This window comes from Anopheles funestus, unplaced genomic scaffold, assembly GCF_943734845.2.
Source record: "Anopheles funestus unplaced genomic scaffold, idAnoFuneDA-416_04 scaffold_94_ctg1, whole genome shotgun sequence".
In the NCBI taxonomy this organism is placed as follows: domain Eukaryota; kingdom Metazoa; phylum Arthropoda; class Insecta; order Diptera; family Culicidae; genus Anopheles; species Anopheles funestus.
This window is the reverse complement of record NW_026045315.1, coordinates 62,367-86,726: the sequence shown is the minus strand read 5'-3', so window position 1 is coordinate 86,726 and position 24,360 is coordinate 62,367. Positions and strand designations below refer to the sequence as shown.

Below are 24,360 nucleotides of genomic sequence, written 5' to 3'. Positions count from 1 at the left end.
CACCTTAGACAAGACACATTAGCCAAGACACATTAGCCAAGACACATTAGCCAAGACACTTTAGCCAAGATACCTTAGCCAAGACACTTTAGCCAAGACAAATAAGCCAAGACACATTAGCCAAGACACATTAGCAAAGACACCTTAGCCAAGACACATTAGCCAAGACACCTTAACCAAGACACCTTAGCCAAGACACATTAGCCAAGACACATTACCCAAGACACCTTAGCCAAGACACCTTAGCCAAGACACCTTAGCCAAGACACATTAGCCAAGACACCTTAGCCAAGACACATTAGCCAAGACACCTTAGCCAAGACACATTAGCCAAGACACATTAGCCAAGACACCTTAGCCAAGACACATTAGCCAAGACACCTTAGCCAAGACACCTTAGCCAAGACACATTAGCCAAGACACCTTAGCCAAGACACATTAGCCAAGACACATTAGCCAAGACACATTAGCCAAGACACATTAGCCAAGACACATTAGCCAAGACACATTAGCCAAGACACCTTAGCCAAGACACCTTCGCCAAGACACTTTAGCCAAGACACCTTAGCCAAGACACATTAGCCAAGACACATTAGCAAAGACACCTTAGCCAAGACACATTAGCCAAGACACCTTAGCCAAGACACCTTAGCCAAGACACATTAGCCAAGACACATTAGCCAAGACTCATTAGCCAAGACACATAAGCCAAAACACATAAGCCAAGACACGTAAGCCAAGACACATTAGCCAAGACACATTAGCCAAGACACCTTAGCCAAGACACCTTCGCCAAGACACTTTAGTCAAGACACCTTAGCCAAGACACATTAGCCAAGACACATTAGCAAAGACACCTTAGCCAAGACACAAGACACCTTAGACAAGACACATTAGCCAACACACATTAGCCAAGACACATTAGCCAAGACACCTTAGCCAAGACACATTAGCCAAGACACATTAGCCAAGACACCTTAGCCAAGACACATTAGCCAAGACACTTTAGCCAAGACACTTTTGCCAAGACACATTAGCCAAGACACATAAGCCAAGACACCTTAGCCAAGACACACTAGCCAAAACACATTAGCCAAGACACATTAGCCAAGACACATTAGCCAAGACACCTTAGCCAAGACACATTAGCCAAGACACATTAGCCAGGACACCTTAGCCAAGACACCTTAGCCAAGACACATTAGCCAAGACACCTCAGCCAAGACACCTTAGCCAAGACACCATAGCCAAGACACATTAGCCAAGACACCTTAGCCAAGACACATTAGCCAAGACACCTTAGCCAAGACACATTAGCTAAGACACCTTAGCCAAGACACATTATCCGAGACACCTTAGCCAAGACACATTAGCCGAGACACATTAGCCAAGACACTTAAGCCAAGACACATTAGCCAATACACCTTAGCCAAGACACCTTAGCCATTACACATTAGCCAAGACACCTTAGCCAAGACACATTAGCCAAGACACCTTAGCCAAGACACATTAGCCAAGACACCTTAGCCAAGACACATTAGCCAAGACACCTTAGCCGAGACACATTAGCCAAGACACCTTAGCCAAGACACATTAGCCAAGACACCTTAGCCAAGACACATTAGCCAAGACACATTAGCAAAGACACCTTAGCCATTACACATTAGCCAAGACACCTTAGCCAAGACACATTAGCCAAGACACATTAGCCAAGACACATAAGCCAAGACACCTTAGCCAAGACACATTAGCCAAGACACATTAGCCAAGACACATAAGCCAAGACACATTAGCCGAGACACATTAGCCAAGACACATTAGCCAAGACACCTTAGCCAAGACACATTAGCCAAGACACATTAGCCAAGACACTTTAGCCAAGACACTTTAGCCAAGACACATTAGCCAAGACACATGAGCCAAGACACCTTAGCCAAGACACATTAGCCAAGACACCATAACCAAGACACCTTAGCCAAGACACATTAGCTAAGACACCTTAGCCAAGACACATTATCCGAGACACCTTAGCCAAGACACATTAGCCGAGACACATTAGCCAAGACACTTAAGCCAAGACACCTTAGCCAAGACACATTAGCCAAGACACATTAGCCAAGACACCTTAGCCAAGACACATTAGCCAAGACACCTTAGCCAAGACACCTTCGCCAAGACACTTTAGCCAAGACACCTTAGCCAAGACACATTAGCCAAGACACATTAGCAAAGACACCTTAGCCAAGACACATTAGCCAAGACACCTTAGCCAAGACACCTTAGCCAAGACACATTAGCCAAGACACATTAGCCAAGACTCATTAGCCAAGACACATAAGCCAAAACACATAAGCCAAGACACGTAAGCCAAGACACATTAGCCAAGACACATTAGCCAAGACACCTTAGCCAAGACACCTTAGCCAAGACACCTTCGCCAAGACACTTTAGTCAAGACACCTTAGCCAAGACACATTAGCCAAGACACATTAGCAAAGACACCTTAGCCAAGACACAAGACACCTTAGACAAGACACATTAGCCAACACACATTAGCCAAGACACATTAGCCAAGACACCTTAGCCAAGACACATTAGCCAAGACACATTAGCCAAGACACCTTAGCCAAGACACATTAGCCAAGACACTTTAGCCAAGACACTTTTGCCAAGACACATTAGCCAAGACACATAAGCCAAGACACCTTAGCCAAGACACACTAGCCAAAACACATTAGCCAAGACACATTAGCCAAGACACATTAGCCAAGACACCTTAGCCAAGACACATTAGCCAAGACACATTAGCCAGGACACCTTAGCCAAGACACCTTAGCCAAGACACATTAGCCAAGACACCTTAGCCAAGACACCTTAGCCAAGACACCATAGCCAAGACACATTAGCCAAGACACCTTAGCCAAGACACATTAGCCAAGACACCTTAGCCAAGACACATTAGCTAAGACACCTTAGCCAAGACACATTATCCGAGACACCTTAGCCAAGACACATTAGCCGAGACACATTAGCCAAGACACTTAAGCCAAGACACATTAGCCAATACACCTTAGCCAAGACACCTTAGCCATTACACATTAGCCAAGACACCTTAGCCAAGACACATTAGCCAAGACACCTTAGCCAAGACACATTAGCCAAGACACCTTAGCCAAGACACATTAGCCAAGACACCTTAGCCGAGACACATTAGCCAAGACACCTTAGCCAAGACACATTAGCCAAGACACCTTAGCCAAGACACATTAGCCAAGACACATTAGCAAAGACACCTTAGCCATTACACATTAGCCAAGACACCTTAGCCAAGACACATTAGCCAAGACACATTAGCCAAGACACATAAGCCAAGACACCTTAGCCAAGACACATTAGCCAAGACACATTAGCCAAGACACATAAGCCAAGACACATTAGCCGAGACACATTAGCCAAGACACATTAGCCAAGACACCTTAGCCAAGACACATTAGCCAAGACACATTAGCCAAGACACTTTAGCCAAGACACTTTAGCCAAGACACATTAGCCAAGACACATGAGCCAAGACACCTTAGCCAAGACACATTAGCCAAGACACCATAACCAAGACACCTTAGCCAAGACACATTAGCTAAGACACCTTAGCCAAGACACATTATCCGAGACACCTTAGCCAAGACACATTAGCCGAGACACATTAGCCAAGACACTTAAGCCAAGACACCTTAGCCAAGACACATTAGCCAAGACACATTAGCCAAGACACCTTAGCCAAGACACATTAGCCAAGACACCTTAGCCAAGACACCTTCGCCAAGACACTTTAGCCAAGACACCTTAGCCAAGACACATTAGCCAAGACACATTAGCAAAGACACCTTAGCCAAGACACATTAGCCAAGACACCTTAGCCAAGACACCTTAGCCAAGACACATTAGCCAAGACACATTAGCCAAGACTCATTAGCCAAGACACATAAGCCAAAACACATAAGCCAAGACACGTAAGCCAAGACACATTAGCCAAGACACATTAGCCAAGACACCTTAGCCAAGACACCTTAGCCAAGACACCTTCGCCAAGACACTTTAGTCAAGACACCTTAGCCAAGACACATTAGCCAAGACACATTAGCAAAGACACCTTAGACAAGACACATTAGCCAACACACATTAGCCAAGACACATTAGCCAAGACACCTTAGCCAAGACACATTAGCCAAGACACATTAGCCAAGACACCTTAGCCAAGACACATTAGCCAAGACACTTTAGCCAAGACACTTTTGCCAAGACACATTAGCCAAGACACATAAGCCAAGACACCTTAGCCAAGACACACTAGCCAAAACACATTAGCCAAGACACATTAGCCAAGACACATTAGCCAAGACACCTTAGCCAAGACACATTAGCCAAGACACATTAGCCAGGACACCTTAGCCAAGACACCTTAGCCAAGACACATTAGCCAAGACACCTCAGCCAAGACACCTTAGCCAAGACACCATAGCCAAGACACATTAGCCAAGACACCTTAGCCAAGACACATTAGCCAAGACACCTTAGCCAAGACACATTAGCTAAGACACCTTAGCCAAGACACATTATCCGAGACACCTTAGCCAAGACACATTAGCCGAGACACATTAGCCAAGACACTTAAGCCAAGACACATTAGCCAATACACCTTAGCCAAGACACCTTAGCCATTACACATTAGCCAAGACACCTTAGCCAAGACACATTAGCCAAGACACCTTAGCCAAGACACATTAGCCAAGACACCTTAGCCAAGACACATTAGCCAAGACACCTTAGCCGAGACACATTAGCCAATACACCTTAGCCAAGACACATTAGCCAAGACACCTTAGCCAAGACACATTAGCCAAGACACATTAGCAAAGACACCTTAGCCATTACACATTAGCCAAGACACCTTAGCCAAGACACATTAGCAAAGACACCTTAGCCATTACACATTAGCCAAGACACCTTAGCCAAGACACATTAGCCAAGACACATTAGCCAAGACACATAAGCCAAGACACATTAGCCGAGACACATTAGCCAAGACACATTAGCCAAGACACCTTAGCCAAGACACATTAGCCAAGACACATTAGCCAAGACACTTTAGCCAAGACACTTTAGCCAAGACACATTAGCCAAGACACATGAGCCAAGACACCTTAGCCAAGACACATTAGCCAAGACACCATAACCAAGACACCTTAGCCAAGACACCTTAGCCAAGACACATTAGCTAAGACACCTTAGCCAAGACACATTATCCGAGACACCTTAGCCAAGACACATTAGCCGAGACACATTAGCCAAGACACTTAAGCCAAGACACCTTAGCCAAGACACATTAGCCAAGACACATTAGCCAAGACACCTTAGCCAAGACACATTAGCCAAGACACTTTAGCCAAGACACTTTAGCCAAGACACATTAGCCAAGACACATAAGCCAAGACACCTTAGCCAAGACACACTAGCCAAAACACATTAGCCAAGACACATTAGCCAAGACACATTAGCCAAGACACCTTAGCCAAGACACATTAGCCAAGACACATTAGCCAGGACACCTTAGCCAAGACACCTTAGCCAAGACACATTAGCCAAGACACCTCAGCCAAGACACCTTAGCCAAGACACCATAGCCAAGACACATTAGCCAAGACACCTTAGCCAAGACACATTAGCCAAGACACCTTAGCCAAGACACATTAGCTAAGACACCTTAGCCAAGACACATTATCCGAGACACCTTAGCCAAGACACATTAGCCGAGACACATTAGCCAAGACACTTAAGCCAAGACACATTAGCCAATACACCTTAGCCAAGACACCTTAGCCATTACACATTAGCCAAGACACCTTAGCCAAGACACATTAGCCAAGACACCTTAGCCAAGACACATTAGCCAAGACACCTTAGCCAAGACACATTAGCCAAGACACCTTAGCCGAGACACATTAGCCAAGACACCTTAGCCAAGACACATTAGCCAAGACACCTTAGCCAAGACACATTAGCCAAGACACATTAGCAAAGACACCTTAGCCATTACACATTAGCCAAGACACCTTAGCCAAGACACATTAGCAAAGACACCTTAGCCATTACACATTAGCCAAGACACCTTAGCCAAGACACATTAGCCAAGACACATTAGCCAAGACACATAAGCCGAGACACATTAGCCGAGACACATTAGCCAAGACACATTAGCCAAGACACCTTAGCCAAGACACATTAGCCAAGACACATTAGCCAAGACACTTTAGCCAAGACACTTTAGCCAAGACACATTAGCCAAGACACATGAGCCAAGACACCTTAGCCAAGACACATTAGCCAAGACACCATAACCAAGACACCTTAGCCAAGACACCTTAGCCAAGACACATTAGCTAAGACACCTTAGCCAAGACACATTATCCGAGACACCTTAGCCAAGACACATTAGCCGAGACACATTAGCCAAGACACTTAAGCCAAGACACCTTAGCCAAGACACATTAGCCAAGACACATTAGCCAAGACACCTTAGCCAAGACACATTAGCCAAGACACTTTAGCCAAGACACTTTAGCCAAGACACATTAGCCAAGACACATAAGCCAAGACACCTTAGCCAAGACACACTAGCCAAAACACATTAGCCAAGACACATTAGCCAAGACACATTAGCCAAGACACATTAGCCAGGACACCTTAGCCAAGACACATTAGCCAAGACACATTAGCAAAGACACCTTAGCCATTACACATTAGCCAAGACACCTTAGCCAAGACACATTAGCCAAGACACCTTAGCCAAGACACATTAGCCAAGACACCTTAGCCAAGACACATTAGCCAAGACACATTAGCCAAGACACCTTAGCCAAGACACATTAGCCAAGACACATTAGCCAAGACACTTTAGCCAAGACACTTTAGCCAAGACACATTAGCCAAGACACATAAGCCAAGACACCTTAGCCAAGACACATTAGCCAAGACACCTTAACCAAGACACCTTAGCCAAGACACATTAGCCAAGACACATTACCCAAGACACCTTAGCCAAGACACATTAGCCAAGACACATTAGCCAAGACACCTTAGCCAAGACACATTAGCCAACACACATTAGCCAAGACACATTAGCCAAGACACCTTAGCCAAGACACATTAGCCAAGACACATTAGCAAAGACACCTTAGCCAAGACACATTAGCCAAGACACTTTAGCCAAGACACTTTAGCCAAGACACATTAGCCAAGACACATAAGCCAAGACACCTTAGCCAAGACACACTAGCCAAAACACATTAGCCAAGACACATTAGCCAAGACACATTAGCCAAGACACCTTAGCCAAGACACATTAGCCAAGACACATTAGCCAGGACGCCTTAGCCAAGACACCTTAGCCAAGACACATTAGCCAAGACACCTCAGCCAAGACACCTTAGCCAAGACACCATAGCCAAGACACATTAGCCAAGACACCTTAGCCAAGACACATTAGCCAAGACACCTTAGCCAAGACACATTAGCTAAGACACCTTAGCCAAGACACATTATCCGAGACACCTTAGCCAAGACACATTAGCCGAGACACATTAGCCAAGACACTTAAGCCAAGACACCTTAGCCAAGACACATTAGCCAAGACACATTAGCCAAGACACCTTAGCCAAGACACATTAGCCAAGACACTTTAGCCAAGACACTTTAGCCAAGACACATTAGCCAAGACACATAAGCCAAGACACCTTAGCCAAGACACACTAGCCAAAACACATTAGCCAAGACACATTAGCCAAGACACATTAGCCAAGACACATTAGCCAGGACACCTTAGCCAAGACACATTAGCCAAGACACATTAGCAAAGACACCTTAGCCATTACACATTAGCCAAGACACCTTAGCCAAGACACACTAGCCAAAACACATTAGCCAAGACACATTAGCCAAGACACCTTAGCCAAGACACATTAGCTAAGACACCTTAGCCAAGACACATTATCCGAGACACCTTAGCCAAGACACATTAGCCGAGACACATTAGCCAAGACACTTAAGCCAAGACACCTTAGCCAAGACACATTAGCCAAGACACATTAGCTAAGACACCTTAGCCAAGACACATTATCCGAGACACCTTAGCCAAGACACATTAGCCGAGACACATTAGCCAAGACACTTAAGCCAAGACACATTAGCCAAGACACATTACCCAAGACACCTTAGCCAAGACACATTAGCCAAGACACCTTAGCCAAGACACATTAGCCAAGACACATTAGCCAATACACATTAGCCAAGACACATTAGCCAAGACACCTTAGCCAAGACACCTTAGCCAAGACACCTTAGCCAAGACACATTAGCCAAGACACCTTAGCCAAGACACATTTGCCGAGACACATTAGCCAAGACACCTTAGCCAAGACACCTTAGCCAAGACACATTAGCCAAGACACATTAGCCAAGACACCTTAGCCAAGACACATTAGCCAAGACACATTAGCCAAGACACATTAGCCAAGACACCTTAGCCAAGACACATTAGCCAAGACACCTTAGCCAAGACACATTAGCCAAGACACCTTAACCAAGACACCTTAGCCAAGACACATTAGAGAAGACACATTAGCCAAGACACCGTAGCCAAGACACATTAGCCAAGACACAGTAGCCAAGATACCTTAGCCAAGACACCTTAGCCAAGACACATTAGCCAAGACACATTAGCCAAGACACATTGGTCGAGACACATTAGCCAAGACACCTTAGCCAAGACACATTAGCCAAGACACATTAGCCAAGACACATTAGCAAAGACACCTTAGCCAAGACACATTAGCCAAGACACCTTAGCCAAGACACCTTCGCCAAGACACTTTAGCCAAGACACCTTAGCCAAGACACATTAGCCAAGACACATTAGCAAAGACACCTTAGCCAAGACACATTAGCCAAGACACCTTAGCCAAGACACCTTAGCCAAGACACATTAGCCAAGACACATTAGCCAAGACTCATTAGCCAAGACACATAAGCCAAAACACATTAGAAAAGACACGTAAGCCAAGACACATTAGCCAAGACACATTAGCCAAGACCCCTTAGCCAAGACACCTTCGCCAAGACACTTTAGTCAAGACACCTTAGCCAAGACACATTAGCCAAGACACATTAGCAAAGACACCTTAGCCAAGACACATTAGCCAAGACACCTTAGCCAAGACACCTTCGCCAAGACACTTTAGCCAAGACACATTAGCCAAGACACATTAGCCAAGACTCATTAGCCAAGACACATAAGCCAAAACACATTAGCCAAGACACCTTAGCCAAGACACATTAGCCAAGACACATTAGCCAAGATACCTTAGCCAAGACACCTTCGCCAAGACACTTTAGCCAAGACACCTTAGCCAAGACACATTAGCCAAGACACATTAGCCAAGACACCTTAGCCAAGACACCTTCGCCAAGACACTTTAGCCAAGACACCTTAGCCAAGACACATTAGCCAAGACACATTAGCCAAGACACATTAGCCAAGACACATTAGCCAAGACACATTAGCCAAGACACATTAGCCAAGACACCTTAGCCAAGACACCTTAGCCAAGACACATTAGCCAAGACACCTTAGAAAAGACACCTTCGCCAAGACACTTTAGCCAAGACACCTTAGCCAAGACACATTAGCCAAGACACATTAGCAAAGACACCTTAGCCAAGACACATTAGCCAAGACACCTTAGCCAAGACACCTTAGCCAAGACACATTAGCCAAGACACATTAGCCAAGACACCTTAGCCAAGACACCTTAGCCAAGACACATTAGCCAAGACACCTTAGAAAAGACACCTTCGCCAAGACACTTTAGCCAAGACACCTTAGCCAAGACACATTAGCCAAGACACATTAGCAAAGACACCTTAGCCAAGACACATTAGCCAAGACACCTTAGCCAAGACACCTTAGCCAAGACACATTAGCCAAGACACATTAGCCAAGACACTTTAGCCAAGACACCTTAGCCAAGACACATTAGCCAAGACACCTTAGCCAAGACACCTTAGCCAAGACACATTAGCCAAGACACCTTAGCCAAGACACCTTAGCCAAGACACATTAGCCAAGACACATTAGCCAAGACACATTAGCAAAGACACCTTAGCCAAGACACATTAGCCAAGACACCTTAGCCAAGACACCTTAGCCAAGACACATTAGCCAAGACACATTAGCCAAGACACATTAGCCAAGACACATTAGCCAAGACACATTAGCCAAGACACATTAGCCAAGACACATTAGCCAAGACACCTTAGCCAAGACACCTTAGCCAAGACACATTAGCCAAGACACCTTAGAAAAGACACCTTCGCCAAGACACTTTAGCCAAGACACCTTAGCCAAGACACATTAGCCAAGACACATTAGCAAAGACACCTTAGCCAAGACACATTAGCCAAGACACCTTAGCCAAGACACCTTAGCCAAGACACATTAGCCAAGACACATTAGCCAAGACACCTTAGCCAAGACACCTTAGCCAAGACACATTAGCCAAGACACCTTAGAAAAGACACCTTCGCCAAGACACTTTAGCCAAGACACCTTAGCCAAGACACATTAGCCAAGACACATTAGCAAAGACACCTTAGCCAAGACACATTAGCCAAGACACCTTAGCCAAGACACCTTAGCCAAGACACATTAGCCAAGACACATTAGCCAAGACACTTTAGCCAAGACACCTTAGCCAAGACACATTAGCCAAGACACATTAGCCAAGACACATTAGCCAAGACACATTAGCCAAGACACTTTAGCCAAGATACCTTAGCCAAGACACTTTAGCCAAGACAAATAAGCCAAGACACATTAGCCAAGACACATTAGCAAAGACACCTTAGCCAAGACACATTAGCCAAGACACCTTAACCAAGACACCTTAGCCAAGACACATTAGCCAAGACACATTACCCAAGACACCTTAGCCAAGACACCTTAGCCAAGACACCTTAGCCAAGACACATTAGCCAAGACACCTTAGCCAAGACACATTAGCCAAGACACATTAGCCAAGACACATTAGCCAAGACACATTAGCCAAGACACATTAGCCAAGACACCTTAGCCAAGACACCTTAGCCAAGACACATTAGCCAAGACACCTTAACCAAGACACATTAGCCAAGACACCTTAGCCAAGACACATTAGCCAAGACACATTAGCCAAGACACCTTAGCCAAGACACATTAGCCAACACACATTAGCCAAGACACCTTAGCCAAGACACCTTAGCCAAGACACATTAGCCAAGACACATTAGCCAAGACACCTTAGCCAAGACACATTAGCCAAGACACTTTAGCCAAGACACTTTAGCCAAGACACATTAGCCAAGACACATAAGCCAAGACACCTTAGCCAAGACACACTAGCCAAAACACATTAGCCAAGACACATTAGCCAAGACACATTAGCCAAGACACCTTAGCCAAGACACATTAGCCAAGACACATTAGCCAGGACACCTTAGCCAAGACACCTTAGCCAAGACACATTAGCCAAGACACATTAGCCAAGACACCTTAGCCAAGACACCATAGCCAAGACACATTAGCCAAGACACCTTAGCCAAGACACATTAGCCAAGACACCTTAGCCAAGACACCTTAGCCAAGACACCTTAGCCAAGACACATTATCCGAGACACCTTAGGCAAGACACATTAGCCGAGACACATTAGCCAAGACACTTAAGCCAAGACACATTAGCCAATACACCTTAGCCAAGACACCTTAGCCAAGACACATTAGCCAAGACACATTAGCAAAGACACCTTAGCCAAGACACATTAGCCAAGACACCTTAGCCAAGACACATTAGCCAAGACACCTTAGCAAAGACACATTAGCCAAGACACCTTAGCCAAGACACATTAGCCAAGACACATTAGCCAAGACACCTTAGCCAAGACACATTAGCCAAGACACATTAGCCAAGACACATTAGCCAAGACACCTTAGCCAAGACACATTAGCCAAGACACCTTAGCCAAGACACATTAGCCAAGACACCTTAACCAAGACACCTTAGCCAAGACACATTAGCCAAGACACATAAGCCAAGACACCGTAGCCAAGACACATTAGCCAAGACACCTTAGCCAAGACAAATTAGCCAAGACACATTAGCCAAGACACTTTAGCCGAGACACATTAGCCAAGACACATTAGCCAAGACACATTAGCCAAGACACCTTAGCCAAGACACCTTAGCCAAGACACATTAGCCAAGACACATTAGCCAAGACACCTTAGCCAAGACACTTTTGCCGAGACACATTAGCCAAGACACCTTAGCCAAGACACCTTAGCCAAGACACATTAGCCAAGACACATTAGCCAAGACACATTAGCCAAGACACATTAGCCAAGACACATTAGCCAAGACACATTAGCCAAGACACCTTAGCCAAGACACATTAGCCAAGACACCTTAGCCAAGACACATTAGCCAAGACACCTTAACCAAGACACCTTAGCCAAGACACACTAGCCAAGACACATTACCCAAGACACCGTAGCCAAGACACATTAGCCAAGACACCTTAGCCAAGACAAATTAGCCAAGACACATTAGCCAAGACACTTTAGCCGAGACGCATTAGCCAAGACACATTAGCCAAGACACCTTAGCCAAGACACCTTAGCCAAGACACATTAGCCAAGACACATTAGCCAAGACACCTTAGCCAAGACACATTAGCCAAGACACATTAGCCAAGACACATTAGCCAAGACACCTTCGCCAAGACACATTAGCCAAGACACCTTAGCCAAGACACATTAGCCAAGACACCTTAGCCAAGACACATTAGCCAAGACACCTTAGCCAAGACACCTTAGCCAAGACACCTTAGCCAAGACACCTTAGCCAAGACACATTAGCCAAGACACATTAGCCAAGACACCTTAGCCAAGACACATTAGCCAAGACACCTTAGCCAAGACACATTAGCCAAGACACATTAGCCAAGACACCTTAGCCAAGACACATTATCCAAGACACATTAGCCAAGACACATTAGCCAAGACACATTAGCCAAGACACATTAGCCAAGACACCTTAGCCAAGACACCTTAGCCAAGACACATTATCCAAGACACATTAGCCAAGACACATTAGCCAAGACACATTAGCCAAGACACATTAGCCAAGACACCTTAACCAAGACACCTTAGCCAAGACACATTAGCCAAGACACATTACCCAAGACACCTTAGCCAAGACACATTAGCCAAGACACCTTAGCCAAGACACATTAGCCAAGACACATTAGCCAAGACACATTAGCCAAGACACATTAGCCAAGACACCTTAGCCAAGACACCTTAGCCAAGACACCTTAGCCAAGACACCTTAGCCAAGACACATTAGCCAAGACACATTAGCCAAGACACATTAGCCAAGACACCTTAGCCAAGACACATTAGCCAAGACACATTAGCCAGGACACCTTAGCCAAGACACCTTAGCCAAGACACATTAGCCAAGACACATTAGCCAAGACACCTTAGCCAAGACACCATAGCCAAGACACATTAGCCAAGACACCTTAGCCAAGACACATTAGCCGAGACACCTTAGCCAAGACACATTAGCCAAGACACCTTAACCAAGACACCTTAGCCAAGACACATTAGCCAAGACACATTACCCAAGACACCTTAGCCAAGACACATTAGCCAAGACACCTTAGCCAAGACACATTAGCCAAGACACATTAGCCAAGACACATTAGCCAAGACACATTAGCCAAGACACCTTAGCCAAGACACCTTAGCCAAGACACCTTAGCCAAGACACCTTAGCCAAGACACATTAGCCAAGACACATTAGCCAAGACACCTTAGCCAAGACACATTTGCCGAGACACATTAGCCAAGACACCTTAGCCAAGACACCTTAGCCAAGACACATTAGCCAAGACACATTAGCCAAGACACCTTAGCCAAGACACATAGCCAAGACACATTAGCCAAGACACATAAGCCAAGACACCTTAGCCAAGACACATTAGCCAAGACACCTTAGCCAAGACACATTAGCCAAGACACCTTAACCAAGACACCTTAGCCAAGACACATTAGCCAAGACACATTACCCAAGACACCGTAGCCAAGACACATTAGCCAAGACACCTTAGCCAAGACAAATTAGCCAAGACACATTAGCCAAGACACTTGAGCCGAGACACATTAGCCAAGACACATTAGCCAAGACACATTAGCCAAGACACCTTAGCCAAGACACCTTAGCCAAGACACCTTAGCCAAGACACATTAGCCAAGACACATTAGAAAAGACACATTAGCCAAGACACATTTGCCGAGACACATTAGCCAAGACACCTTAGCCAAGACACCTTAGCCAAGACACATTAGCCAAGACACATTAGCCAAGACACATTAGCCAAGACACTTTAGCCAAGACACTTTAGCCAAGACACATTAGCCAAGACACATAAGCCAAGACACCTTAGCCAAGACACACTAGCCAAAACACCTTAGCCAAGACACATTAGCCAAGACACCTTAGCCAAGACACATTAGCCAAGACACCTTAGCCAAGACACATTAGCCAAGACACCTTAGCCAAGACACATTAGCCAAGACACCTTAGCCAAGACACATAAGCCAAGACACCTTAGCCAAGACACCTTAGCCAAGACACCTTAGCCAAGACACTTTAGCCGAGACACATTATACAAGAAACTTTAGCCAAGACACAGTAGCCAAGACACCTTAGCCAAGACACATTAGCCAAGACACATTAGCCAAGACACCTTAGCCAAGACACCTTCGCCAAGACACTTTAGCCAAGACACATTAGCCAAGTCACCTTAGCCAAGACACCTTAGCCAAGACACATTAGCCAAGACACATTAGCCAAGACACCTTAGCCAAGACACATTAGCCAAGACACATTAGCCAAGACACTTGAGCCGAGACACATTAGCCAAGACACATTAGTCAAGACACATTAGCCAAGATACCTTAGCCAAGAAACCTTAGCCAAGACACCTTAGCCAAGACACCTTAGCCAAGACACATTAGCCAAGATACATTAGCCAAGACACATTAGTCAAGACACTTTAGCCGAGACACAATATACAAGGAACTTTAGCCAAGACACAGTAGCCAAAACACCTTAGCCAAGACACATTAGCCAAGACACCTTAGCCAAGACACATTAGCCAAGACACATTAGCCAAGACACCTTAGCCAAGACACATTAGCCGAGACACATTAGCCAAGACACATTAGCCAAGACACCTTAGCCAAGACACATTAGCCAAGACACCTTAGCCAAGACACCTTAGCCAAGACACCTTAGCCAAGACACATTAGCCAAGACACATTAGCCAAGACACCTTGGCCAAGACACATTATACAAGACACTTTAGCCAAGACACCTTAGCCACGACACCTTAGCCAAGACACCTTAGCCAAGACACCTTAGCCAAGACACATTAGCCAAGACACATTAGCCAAGACACATTAGCCAAGACATATTAGCCAAGACACCTTAGCCAAGACATATTAGCCAAGACACCTTAGCCAAGACACCTTAGCCAAGACACATTAGCCAAGACACATTAGCCAAGACACATTAGCCAAGACACATAAGAAAAAACACATTAGCCAAGACACCTTAGCCAAGACACCTTAGCCAAGACACATTAGCCAAGACACATTAGCCAAGACACATTAGCCAAGACACCTTAGCTTAGACACCTTAGCCAAGACACCTTAGCCAAGACACCTTAGCCAAGACACATTAGCCAAGACACCTTAGCCAAGACACATTAGCCAAGACACCTTAGCCAAGACACATTAGCCAAGACACATTAGCCAAGACACCTTAGCCAAGACACATTATCCAAGACACCTTAGCCAAGACACATTAGCCAAGACACATTAGCCAAGACACATTAGCCAAGACACATTGGCCAAGACACCTTAGTCAAGACACATTAGCCAAGACACATTGGAAAAGACACATTAGCCAAGACACATTTGCCGAGACACATTAGCCAAGACACCTTAGCCAAGACACATTAGCCAAGACACATTAGCCAAGACACATTAGCCAAGACACCTTAGCCAAGACACATTAGCCAAGACACATTAGCCAAGACACCTTAGCCAAGACACATTAGCCAAGACACATTAGCCAAGACACATTAGCCAAGACACTTTAGCCGAGGTACATTAGCCAAGACACATTAGCCAAGACACATTAGCCAAGACACATAAGAAAAAACACATTAGCCAAGACACCTTAGCCAAGACACCTTAGCCAAGACACATTAGCCAAGACACATTAGCCAAGACACATTAGCCAAGACACCTTAGCTTAGACACCTTAGCCAAGACACCTTAGCCAAGACACATTAGCCAAGACACCTTAGCCAAGACACATTAGCCAAGACACATTAGCCAAGACACATTAGCCAAGACACATTAGCCAAGACACCTTAACCAAAACACCTTAGCCAAGACACCTTAGCCAAGACACATTAGCCAAGACACATTAGTCAAGACACATTAGCCAAGACACATTAGCCAAGACACCTTAGCCAAGACACCTTAGTCAAGACACATTAGCCAAGACACATTGGAAAAGACACATTAGCCAAGACACATTTGCCGAGACACATTAGCCAAGACACCTTAGCCAAGACACATTAGCCAAGACACCTTAGCCAAGACACCTTAGCCAAGACACATTAGCCAAGACACCTTAGCCAAGACACCTTAGCCAAGACACATTATCCAAGACACATTAGCCAAGACACATTAGCCAAGACACCTTAGCTTAGACACCTTAGCCAAGACACCTTAGCCAAGACACATTAGCCAAGACACCTTAGCCAAGACACATTAGCCAAGACACATTAGCCAAGACACATTAGCCAAGACACATTAGCCAAGACACCTTAACCAAAACACCTTAGCCAAGACACCTTAGCCAAGACACATTAGCCAAGACACATTAGTCAAGACACATTAGCCAAGACACATTAGCCAAGACACCTTAGCCAAGACACCTTAGCCAAGACACATTAGCCAAGACACATTAGCCAAGACACCTTAGCCAAGACACATTAGCCAAGACACATTAGCCAAGACACCTTAGCCAAGACACATTAGCCAAGACACATTAGCCAAGACACATTAGCCAAGACACTTTAGCCGAGGTACATTAGCCAAGACACATTAGCCAAGACACATTAGCCAAGACACCTTAGCCAAGACACCTTAGCCAAGACACCTTAGCCAAGACACCTTAGCCAAGACACATTAGCCAAGACACATAAGCCAAGACACCTTAGCCAAGACACATTTGCCGAGACACATTAGCCAAGACACATTAGCCAAGACACATTAGCCAAGACACCTTAGCCAAGACACCTTAGCCAAGACACCTTAGCCAAGACACCTTAGCCAAGACACATTAGCCAAGACACATTAGCCAAGACACCTTAGCCAAGACACTTTAGCCGAGACACATTATACAAGAAACTTTAGCCAAGACACAGTAGCCAAGACACCTTAGCCAAGACACATTAGCCAAGACACATTAGCCAAGACACCTTAGCCAAGACACCTTAGCCAAGACACATTAGCCAAGACACATTAGCCAAGACACTTTAGCCGAGACACATTAGCCAAGACACATTAGTCAAGACACATTAGCCAAGATACCTTAGCCAAGACACCTTAGCCAAGACACCTTAGCCAAGACACCTTAGCCGAGACACATTAGCCAAGACACATTAGCCAAGACACATTAGCCAAGACACATTAGCCAAGACACCTTAGCCAAGACACATTAGCCAAGACACATTAGCCAAGACACCTTAGCCAAGACACATTAGCCGAGACACATTAGCCAAGACACCTTAGCCAAGACACCTTAGCCAAGACACATTAGCCAAGACACATTAGCCAAGACACATAAGAAAGAACACATTAGCCAAGACACCTTAGCCAAGACACCTTAGCCAAGACACATTAGCCAAGACACATTAGCCAAGACACATTAGCCAAGACACCTTAGCTTAGACACCTTAGCCAAGACACCTTAGCCAAGACACCTTAGCCAAGACACATTAGCCAAGACACCTTAGCCAAGACACATTAGCCAAGACACCTTAGCCAAGACACATTAGCCAAGACACATTAGCCAAGACACTTTAGCCAAGACACATTATCCAAGACACCTTAGCCAAGACACATTAGCCAAGACACATTAGCGAAGACACATTAGCCAAGACACATTGGCCAAGACACCTTAGCCAAGACACCTTAGCCAAGACACATTAGCCAAGACACCTTAGCCAAGACACATTAGCCAAGACACATTAGCCAAGACACATTAGCCAAGACACATTAGCCAAGACACCTTAACCAAGACACCTTAGCCAAGACACCTTAGCCAAGACACATTAGCCAAGACACATTAGTCAAGACACATTAGCCAAGACACATTAGCCAAGACACATTAGCCAAGACACCTTAGTCAAGACACATTAGCCAAGACATATTAGCCAAGACACCTTAGCCAAGACACATTAGCCAAGACACCTTAGCCAAGACACATTAGCCAAGACATATTGGCCAAGACACCTTAGCCAAGACATATTAGCCAAGACACCTTAGCCAAGACACCTTAGCCAAGACACATTAGCCAAGACACATTAGCCAAGACACATAAGAAAAAACACATTAGCCAAGACACCTTAGCCAAGACACCGTAGCCAAGACACATTAGCCAAGACACATTAGCCAAGACACATTAGCCAAGACACATAAGCGAAGACACCTTAGCTTAGACACCTTAGCCAAGACACCTTAGCCAAGACACCTTAACCAAGACACCTTAGCCAAGACACATTAGCCAAGACACATTAGCCAAGACACATTAGCCAAGACACATTAGCCAAGACACCTTAGCCAAGACACCTTAGCCAAGACACATTCGCGAAGACACATTAGCCAACACACCTTAGCCAAGACACCTTAGCCAAGACATATTAGCCAAGACACCTTAGCCAAGACACCTTAGCCAAGCCACATTAGCCAAGACACCTTAGCCAAGACACTGTAGCCAAGACACCTTAGCCGAGACACCTTAGCCAAGACACATTAGCCGAGACAAATTAGCCAAGACACATTAGCCTAGACACATTAGTCAAGACACATTAGCCAAGACACATTAGCCAAGACACCTTAGCCAAGACACATTAGCCAAGTCACATTAGCCAAGACACATTAGATAAGCCACCTTAGCCAAGACTCATTAGCCAAGACACATAAGCCAAAACACATTAGCCAAGACACATTAGCCAAGACACATTAGCCAAGACACATTAGCCAAGACACCTTAGCCAAGACACCTTCGCCAAGACACTTTAGCCAAGACACCTTAGCCAAGACACATTAGCCAAGACACATTAGCAAAGACACCTTAGCCAAGACACATTAGCCAAGACACCTTAGCCAAGACACCTTAGCCAAGACACATTAGCCAAGACACATTAGCCAAGACTCATTAGCCAAGACACCTTAGCCAAGACACAAGACACCTTAGACAAGACACATTAGCCAAGACACATTAGCCAAGACACATTAGCCAAGACACCTTAGCCAAGACACCTTCGCCAAGACACTTTAGTCAAGACACCTTAGCCAAGACACAAGACACCTTAGACAAGACACATTAGCCAAGACACATTAGCCAAGACACATTAGCCAAGACACTTTAGCCAAGATACCTTAGCCAAGACACTTTAGCCATGACAAATAAGCCAAGACACATTAGCCAAGACACATTAGCAAAGACACCTTAGCCAAGACACATTAGCCAAGACACCTTAACCAAGACACCTTAGCCAAGACACATTAGCCAAGACACATTACCCAAGACACCTTAGCCAAGACACCTTAGCCAAGACACCTTAGAAAAGACACATTAGCCAAGACACCTTAGCCAAGACACATTAGCCAAGACACATTAGCCAAGACACATTAGCCAAGACACATTAGCCAAGACACATTAGCCAAGACACATAAGCCAAGACACCTTAGCCAAGACACATTAGCCAAGACACCTTAACCAAGACACCTTAGCCAAGACACATTAGCCAAGACACATTACCCAAGACACCTTAGCCAAGACACATTAGCCAAGACACATTAGCCAAGACACCTTAGCCAAGACACATTAGCCAACACACATTAGCCAAGACACATTAGCCAAGACACCTTAGCCAAGACACATTAGCCAAGACACATTAGCCAAGACACCTTAGCCAAGACACATTAGCCAAGACACTTTAGCCAAGACACTTTAGCCAAGACACATTAGCCAAGACACATAAGCCAAGACACCTTAGCCAAGACACTTTAGCCAAAACACATTAGCCAAGACACATTAGCCAAGACACATTAGCCAAGACACCTTAGCCAAGACACATTAGCCAAGACACATTAGCCAGGACACATTAGCCAAGACACCTTAGCCAAGACACCTTAGCCAAGACACATTAGCCAAGACACCTTAGCCAAGACACCATAGCCAAGACACATTAGCCAAGACACCTTAGCCAAGACACATTAGCCAAGACACCTTAGCCAAGACACCTTAGCCAAGACACATTATCCGAGACACCTTAGCCAAGACACATTAGCCGAGACACATTAGCCAAGACACTTAAGCCAAGACACATTAGCCAATACACCTTAGCCAAGACACCTTAGCCAAGACACATTAGCCAAGACACATTAGCAAAGACACCTTAGCCAAGACACATTAGCCAAGACACCTTAGCCAAGACACATTAGCCAAGACACCTTAGCCAAGACACATTAGCCAAGACACCTTAGCCAAGACACATTAGCCAAGACACATTAGCCAAGACACCTTAGCCAAGACACATTATCCAAGACACATTAGCCAAGACACATTAGCCAAGACACCTTAGCCAAGACACATTAGCCAAGACACCTTAACCAAGACACCTTAGCCAAGACACATTAGCCAAGACACATTACCCAAGACACCTTAGCCAAGACACATTAGCCAAGACACCTTAGCCAAGACACATTAGCCAAGACACATTAGCCAAGACACATTAGCCAAGACACATTAGCCAAGACACCTTAGCCAAGACACCTTAGCCAAGACACCTTAGCCAAGACACATTAGCCAAGACACATTAGCCAAGACACCTTAGCCAAGACACATTTGCCGAGACACATTAGCCAAGACACCTTAGCCAAGACACCTTAGCCAAGACACATTAGCCAAGACACATTAGCGAAGACACCTTAGCCAAGACACATTAGCCAAGACACATTAGCCAAGACACATTAGCCAAGACACCTTAGCCAAGACACATTAGCCAAGACACCTTAGCCAAGACACATTAGCCAAGACACCTTAACCAAGACACCTTAGCCAAGACACATTAGCCAAGACACATTAGCCAAGACACCGTAGCCAAGACACATTAGCCAAGACACAGTAGCCAAGATACCTTAGCCAAGACACCTTAGCCAAGACACATTAGCCAAGACACGTTAGCCAAGACACATTGGTCGAGACACATTAGCCAAGACACCTTAGCCAAGACACATTAGCCAAGACACATTACCCAAGACACCTTAGCCAAGACACATTAGCCAAGACACCTTAGCCAAGACACATTAGCCAAGACACATTAGCCAAGACACATTAGCCAAGACACCTTAGCCAAGACACCTTAGCCAAGACACCTTAGCCAAGACACATTAGCCAAGACACCTTAGCCAAGACACCTTAGCCAAGACACCTTAGCCAAGACACCTTAGCCAAGACACATTAGCCAAGACGTATTAGCCAAGACACCTTAGCCAAGACATATTAGCCAAGACACCTTAGCCAAGACACCTTAGCCAAGACACATTAGCCAAGACACATTAGCCAAGACACATAAGAAAAAACACATTAGCCAGGACACCTTAGCCAAGACACCGTAGCCAAGACACATTAGCCAAGACACATTAGCCAAGACACATTAGCCAAGACACCTTAGCTTAGACACCTTAGCCAAGACACCTTAGCCAAGACACCTTAACCAAGACACCTTAGCCAAGACACATTAGCCAAGACACATTAGCCAAGACACATTAGCCAAGACACATTAGCCAAGACACCTTAGCCAAGACACCTTAGCCAAGACACATTAGCCAAGACACATTCGCGAAGACACATTAGCCAAGAAACCTTAGCCAAGACACCTTAGCCAAGACATATTAGCCAAGACACCTTAGCCAAGACACCTTAGCCAAGACACATTAGCCAAGACACCTTTGCCAAGACACTGTAGCCAAGACACCTTAGCCGAGACACCTTAGCCAAGACACATTAGCCGAGACACATTAGCCAAGACACATTAGCCTAGACACATTAGTCAAGACACATTAGCAAAGACACATTAGCCAAGACACCTTAGCCAAGACACATTAGCCAAGTCACATTAGCCAAGACACATTAGCCAAGCCACCTTAGCCAAGACTCATTAGCCAAGACACATAAGCCAAAACACATTAGCCAAGACACATTAGCCAAGACACATTAGCCAAGACACATTAGCCAAGACATCTTAGCCAAGACACCTTCGCCAAGACACTTTAGCCAAGACACCTTAGCCAAGACACATTAGCCAAGACACATTAGCAAAGACACCTTAGCCAAGACACATTAGCCAAGACACCTTAGCCAAGACACCTTAGCCAAGACACATTAGCCAAGACACATTAGCCAAGACTCATTAGCCAAGACACATAAGCCAAAACACATTAGCCAAGACACGTAAGCCAAGACACATTAGCCAAGACACATTAGCCAAGACCCCTTAGCCAAGACAACTTCGCCAAGACACTTCAGTCAAGACACCTTAGCCAAGACACATTAGCCAAGACACATTAGCAAAGACACCTTAGCCAAGACACATTAGCCAAGACACCTTAGCCAAGACACCTTCGCCAAGACACTTTAGCCAAGACACCTTAGCCAAGACACATTAGCCAAGACTCATTAGCCAAGACACATAAGCCAAAACACATTAGCCAAGACACATTAGCCAAGACACATTAGCCAAGACACATTAGCCAAGACACCTTAGCCAAGACACCTTCGCCAAGACACTTTAGCCAAGACACCTTAGCCAAGACACATTAGCCAAGACACATTAGCCAAGACACCTTAGCCAAGACACCTTCGCCAAGACACTTTAGCCAAGACACCTTAGCCAAGACACATTAGCCAAGACACATTAGCCAAGACACCTTAGCCAAGACACATTAGCCAAGACACATTAGCCAAGACACCTTAGAAAAGACACCTTGGCCAAGACACTTTAGCCAAGACACCTTAGCCAAGACACATTAGCCAAGACACATTAGCAAAGACACCTTAGCCAAGACACATTAGCCAAGACACATTAGCCAAGACACCTTAGCCAAGACACGTTAGCCAAGACACATTAGCCAAGACACCTTAGCCAAGACACAAGACACCTTAGACAAGACACATTAGCCAAGACACATTAGCCAAGACACATTAGCCAAGACACTTTAGCCAAGATACCTTAGCCAAGACACTTTAGCCAAGACCTTAGCCAAGACACATTAGCCAAGACACATTAGCAAAGACACCTTAGCCAAGATACCTTAGCCAAGACACCTTAACCAAGACACCTTAGCCAAGACACATTAGCCAAGACACATTACCCAAGACACCTTAGCCAAGACACCTTAGCCAAGACACCTTAGCCAAGACACATTAGCCAAGACACCTTAGCCAAGACACATGAGCCAAGACACATTAGCCAAGACACATTAGCCAAGACACATTAGCCAAGACACATTAGCCAAGACACATTAGCCAAGACACCTTAGCCAAGACACATTAGCCAAGACACCTTAACCAAGACACCTTAGCCAAGACACATTAGCCAAGACAAATTACCCAAGACACCTTAGCCAAGACACATTAGCCAAGACACATTAGCCAAGACACCTTAGCCAAGACACATTAGCCAACACACATTAGCCAAGACACATTAGCCAAGACACCTTAGCCAAGACACATTAGCCAAGACACATTAGCCAAGACACCTTAGCCAAGACACATTAGCCAAGACACTTTAGCCAAGACACTTTAGCCAAGACACATTAGCCAAGACACCTTAGCC

General features: G+C 45.3%; 2 long non-coding RNA genes across 5 annotated transcripts; both read right to left on the bottom strand.

Annotated features, from left to right (window-relative positions):
* Positions 1 to 1,665: 1,665 nt before the first annotated feature.
* LOC125774347 (uncharacterized) lies at positions 1,666 to 21,714 on the bottom strand. Of its 4 annotated transcripts, none has more exons than XR_007420825.1 (3): positions 20,625 to 21,714; positions 14,115 to 14,786; positions 1,666 to 1,732 (listed from the first exon to the last, which is right to left on the bottom strand). It is a non-coding gene; the product is annotated as an uncharacterized LOC125774347 (long non-coding RNA). The 4 variants fall into 4 exon arrangements; XR_007420824.1 differs by lacking the exon at positions 1,666 to 1,732 and adding an exon at positions 3,311 to 3,377; XR_007420823.1 differs by lacking the exon at positions 1,666 to 1,732 and adding an exon at positions 10,903 to 11,287 and having other exon boundaries at positions 13,878 to 14,786.
* Positions 6,794 to 8,862, bottom strand: LOC125774349 (uncharacterized). Its single transcript, XR_007420831.1, has 3 exons — positions 8,740 to 8,862; positions 8,264 to 8,641; positions 6,794 to 7,087 (listed from the first exon to the last, which is right to left on the bottom strand). It is a non-coding gene; the product is annotated as an uncharacterized LOC125774349 (long non-coding RNA).
* Positions 21,715 to 24,360: the final 2,646 nt, after the last annotated feature.